Source organism: Sarcophilus harrisii, chromosome 3 (genome assembly GCF_902635505.1).
Source record: "Sarcophilus harrisii chromosome 3, mSarHar1.11, whole genome shotgun sequence".
Taxonomy (NCBI): domain Eukaryota; kingdom Metazoa; phylum Chordata; class Mammalia; order Dasyuromorphia; family Dasyuridae; genus Sarcophilus; species Sarcophilus harrisii.
Genome location: NC_045428.1, coordinates 65894434 through 65900433, shown reverse-complemented (window position 1 = coordinate 65900433; position 6000 = coordinate 65894434).

Below are 6000 nucleotides of genomic sequence, written 5' to 3'. Positions count from 1 at the left end.
GCCTCAGTTTCCTCATCTGTAAAAGGAGCTAGAGAAGGAAATGGCAAACCACTCCAGTATCTCTAACAAGAAAACCCCAAATAGGGTCAGGAAGAGTTGGACAAGACTGAATAGCAATAACAAAAGAAGGCCAGTATCATTGAGTCATAGTAAATGCTGAAAGATAGTAATTGGAAGAAGATTGAATAAGTAGAAAGGAGAAGGTTGTGAAGACTTTAAAATGGAACAAAGGATTTTATATATGATCCTGGAGGCAATATATATCTTTTTCCCCGCCTTGGTAAGGAGACCTGGGATTTCATTGGTATAGGGAAGGCAGGATGAAGAAAAACTCTCTACCAAAGTAGGTCTGCAAGTGCTCTTCAATTTTATCATCTTAGAAAGTTGTTAAAGCTACTGAAAAATTAAATGATTAGTTCAGGGCCATTGTGTATCAGAGGGAAGTTTTGAACACAGGTCTTTCTGGCTTTAAAACCAGCTATATCATCTACACCAAGATGTCCCTTCCACATGTAAATAGAGAAATATAAATATAATAATAAAATCTGATGAGAAGGGAAGCAATTCTCACTACTAAATAGGGTTCAGAAAGGTTGCCTTTAGAAGGTGACTATTGCCTTCAGCCTTGAAGGAAAAAGGACACCTAGAGATAAGGAAGGAATGCATTCCAGGCATGGAGGCAGGGAGTGTGGTATTCAGATAATGGGAAGTAGGCAACTTTGGCCAGAACAGAGAGAATAAGAAAGGGGATGAGATACAATCAACCAGGGAAATTCGCCCAGATTTTAAATGGCAAGCTGAGTTTTAGTTTATTTTTGAACCATAGACAGCCTCAGATCCAGTCACTGGAACTTGGAGAAAACAAGGAAGGATAGCTCTTGATGAAACTTGACTTTTCTTCTTGACTGTTGAAATTTTTTTTTTCTATTGAATTATGGAGTCTTAAATCTCTGGTTTCCTTTTTTCTGCCAGCTTCATGCATGCATGGGGTTACTTGGAGTTTTAATGAAGCTCAAGAGCTCTTCAAACCAGAAGTGAAGGAAACACAGCAGAGAGAACCTGATTATTAAGGCTGTGACTGTCTGATAGCAACTGCTTCCTGTCTCCAAGCAGAATGTGCATTTGGGATGATAGCGCCAGCTGTGAATACTTTCAAGGGAAAAATATTCTGTATGCTACTGGAGAATTCCTTTGACTCAACAGCTAAAAGAACTTCTCTCTGGGGGCCAGTTTTTAATTAATTTATTTATTTTTATAAAGGGAAAGTGAATTTTGAGTGTTAAGACTCGAGGTGACTCAGCAGAGATTATACCAAGGTTTTTATGGGGACGCATTATAGATAAAGTGTATACCTGACAGCTCTTTAATGGGATTCAAGATTTATCTGTGTGTAGAGAAGATAAATTGAGATTTTATGAGAGGCAGAATTCTCCGAAGACCCTTAGAACTGATTTCATCAAAGTACAATTCCTACTTCCTCCAGTCTGCTGTTTAAAGGGAATTGTTCAACTTTGACAAAATTACTCAGTATGTGGGAGAAAAATGTCTCAAGTATTGAGTGCCTCATTTTCTGCCATTTTAATGCTGAAGTTCAAGAGCTCTTTCATCCTCTCAATTGTGCGCTCTCTCTCTCTTTCTCTCTCTCTCTCTCTCTCTCTCTCTGTCTCTCTGTCTCTCTGTCTGTCTCTGTCTCTCCCTCTTTTTGTCTCTCTCACACATGCTCTTGCTGTATTTCTCTCTCTTCTGTTTCTCTCTCTCTTCTCTTTTTTTTTCTCTCCTCTCTATGCGGCTCTCTTTCTCTTTGATTCTCTCTGTCTCCCTTTTGCATTATCCCTTTCCTCTGTCTCTGAATCTCTTTTTTTCCTTCCTTTCTTCTTTCTTCTTTCTTTCTTCCTTTCTTCCTTTCTCTTTTTTCTTTTTTTCTGTTTTTCTATTTCTCTCCCTTTTTCACTCTCATTCTCTCATTTGTTCTTTCTCAACAGTCTCCCCTAAACTGTTGCTGGGTGCTGACTTAAAGGCAGTGTGGAATAACAGAAAGAGGCAAGCATAAGGGAGTTAATTCAAGTCCTGGGTCTGTCATCTCATGCTTATATTATTTGGGCCAAATCACTTCCTTTGTCCTCAGTGTCCTTATCTATAAAATTGGGATGGGGAGCTCCTTCCATTTCTAAATGAATGATGAAATAAGAGAGTTTCAGGGTATGAAGATCTCTCTGTTGACTGTCTAGGCAGTACTGCTTTGGCTGGTTTCTTGAGAAACTGCAGTATGTTATAGTAGAAAGAGAACTGGTTTTGGAATCAAGAGTGGCAGGGTTCAAATGCTGCATCTGATTGATAATCATTGTCTGTGTAACCTTGGACAAGGAAGCTAGGTGGTTCAGTGGATGGAGCTCTGGGCCTGGAGTAAGGAAGACTGAATTCAAATCTGGTCTCAAACACTTACTGTGTGACTCTGATCAAGTCATTTAACTGTTTTCTCAGTCTTCTCATCTATAAAAATGACTTGGACAAGGAAATGGTAAACCACTCCAGTGTCCTTGCTAGGAAAATCCCACATGGCAAACCCTTTGATCCAGCAGTGTTACTACTGGGCTTATATCCCAAAGAGATCATAAAGAAGGGAAAGGGACCTGTATGTGCACGAATGTTTGTGGCAGCCCTTTTTGTAGTGGCTAGAAACTGGAAACTGAATGGATGCCTATCAGTTGGAGAATGGCTGAATAAATTGTGGTATATGAATATTATGGAATATTATTGTTCTGTAAGAAATGACCAACAGGATGATTTCAGAAAGGCCTGGAGAGACTTACACGAACTGATGCTGAGTGAAATGAGCAGGACCAGGAGATCATTATATACTTCAACAACAATACTATATGATGACCAGTTCTGATGGACCTGGCCATCCTCCGCAATGAGATCAACCAAATCATTTCCAATGGAGCAGTAATGAACTGAACCAGCTACGCCCAGAGAAAGAACTCTGGGAGATGACTAAAAACCATTACATTGAATTCCCAATCCCTATATTCATGCCCACCTGCATTTTTGATTTCCTTCACAAGCTAATTGTACAATATTTCAGAGTCTGATTCTTTTTGTACAGCAAAATAATGGTTTGGTCAGGTATACTTATTGTGTATCTAATTTATATTTTAATATATTTAACATCTACTGGTCATCCTGCCATCTGGGGGAGGGGGTGGGGAGTAAGAGGTAAAAAATTGGAACAAGAGGTTTGGCAATTGTTAATGCTGTAAAGTTACCCATGCATATAACCTGTAAATAAAAGGCTATTAAATAAAAAAAAAAAAAAAAAGGAAAAGAAAATCCCACATGGGGTCACAAAGAATAGATTGCAATTAAATGACTGAATACAATTTCTCTGGGCTCAGTTTCCTTATCTTTAAAATGAGTGGGTTGGGGGGCACTTAGGTGGTTCAGTGGTTAGAGTGTCAGTCTTAGAGTCAAGAGGACCTGAATTTAAATCTGGCCTTAGATTCTTAGTAACTGTGTGACCCTGGGCAAGGAAAGAAAGAAAGAAAGAAAGAAAGAAAGAAAGAAAGAAAGAAAGAAAGAAAGAAAGAAAGAAAGAAAGAAAGAAAGAAAGAAAGAAAGAAAGAAAGAAAGAAAGAAAGAAAGAAAGAGAAAGAAAAAGAAAGAAAGGGAGAGAGAGATGAAGGAGGAAGGAAGGAAGGAAGGAAGGAAGAGATAGAGAGAAGGGACAGAGAAAAAAAGACAGAGACAGTGAGTAAATGAGGGGAAGAAAGAGAGAGAGACAGAGACAGAACAGAAAGAAGAAATACAAAAGAAAGAAAAGAAAAAAGAGAAGGGGGAGAAAGGAAGGAAAGGAAATAAAAGGGGGGAAAAAATTAGTAGGTTGGATTAAATGGCCTCTGAGATCACTTCCAGGTGTAGAACTATGATCTGTGAAATCTTTCTGTCAGTAGGTGAATTGGGGGTGAGCCAGAATCATTCCCATCAAAAGATAGAGATTGAAGGGCTAGAATTAGAAAGTATTTGTCTTCTTGGCTTTTTGTTCTTGCAGAAAGTTATTGATCACATCCAGAATTTATTTTTGTAGGGAAGAATTAAAGCCCCTGTATATCAGGGCTTTCATTTTCCAAATCTTAAAAAAAAAATCTCTAAGGAAAGAGAATTTTCTATCTTGCTCTTGTCCCCAAAGGAGCAGGGATCCTATTGCCCCATCCATTTCTCTAATCCTTCCATCCTGCTTAGAGCAGAGACTGCCTAAATCTCATGGTGTGTAAAGTAGGCAATGGCAAATAGGATAAACACAATGGCGGTCTCATCTCATGCATCCTTCCTGGAAACAAGTCGCAAACAACAAAGGATCCTTATATCTATTCATTTGTGCTATTTTCTTAAAGTGAAGGTCTGGCTATGTAAATTCCTACTGTATAAACCCCAATGGTTCCCTATTACCTCCAACATCAAATATAGAAACAAGAACAAAAAAATCCAACAATATGTTGTTTAACGAGACACACTTGAAACAGAAAGATACATTCAGAGTTACAATAAAGTCTAGAGCAGAATCTATTATGCTTGAGCTGAAGTAAAAAAGGCAGGGGTAGCAGCCATGATCTCAGACAAATCAAAGGCAAAAAATAGACCTAATTAAAAGAGATAACTAGGAAAATTGCATTATGCTTAAAGGTAATACAGACAATAAGTTATCCCAAAAAATTTTTTCTGATAAAGTCCTCACTTCTCAGATATATACTTAGTGTAGAACTGATTCAGATTTATAGAAATAAGAGTGATTCTCCAATTGATAAATGGTCAAAGGATATAAGTAGGTTGTTTTTAGAAGTCAAAGTTCTGTATAATCGTATGAAAAATGCTCTAAATCACCATTAATTAGAGAAATGCAAATTAAAACAACTCTGAGGTACTGCCTTCCATCTATCAGAAATGACAAATGCTGGAAGAGATGATGAAAAAAAGGCCTGGGGGCCTTGCACCCAGGGCCATCTCCAGTAATTCTAATCTATATTTGGCTACTGAACTCAAATGTCTCTGAAGGGGAAAGTAAGGCAGGTAACCTTGCCCAGTCCTCCCTCCCTTAAATCCAAATCACTTGTGTGTCACTGATATCATGATCCTCTTCAAGAACAAAGAACAGTTAACAACAACATTAATGAACTGCTGGTGGAATAGTGAACTGGTCCAACCTTTCAGGAGAACAATTTGTAACTATGCCCAAAAGATTATAAAACTGTGCATACCCTTTGACTCATCAATACTACTACTACTAGGTCTGTATCCTAAAGAGATCACAGGAAAATGAAAAGGACTTATAGGTACAATAATATTTACAGAAGTTTTACGAAATGATAGGAATATGGTTTTAAAAGCAAAGCAAAAGATGATATGATGGTATACTTAGAGAACCCCAGAGATTCTACTAAAAAGCTATTAGAAATAATCCACAACTTTAGCAAAGTTGCAGGATACAAAATAAATCCATGTAAATCCTTAGCATTTTTATACATTACCAACAAAATACAACAGCAAGAGATACAAAGAGAAATTCCATTTAAAATAAGTGTCATTAGCATAAAATATTTGGGAATTTATCTGCCAAAGGAAAGTCAGGAACTATATGAGCAAAACTCCAAAGCACTTTCCACACAAATAAAATCAGATTTGAACAATTGGAAAAATATTAAGTGCTCTTGGATAGGCCGAACAAATATAATAAAGATGACAGCACTACCTAAACTAATCTATTTATTTAGTGCTATACCAATCAGACTTCCAAGAAACTATTTTAATGACCTGGAATAAATAACAACAAAATTTATCTGGAAGAACAAAAAGGTCAAGAATTTCAAGGGAACTAATGAAAAAAAAAATCAAAGGAAGGTGGCCTAGCTGTACCTGATCTAAAACTAGATTATAAATCAGCGGTCACCAAAACCATTTGGTATTGGCTAAGAAATAGACTAGTTGATCAGTGGAATAGGTTAGGTT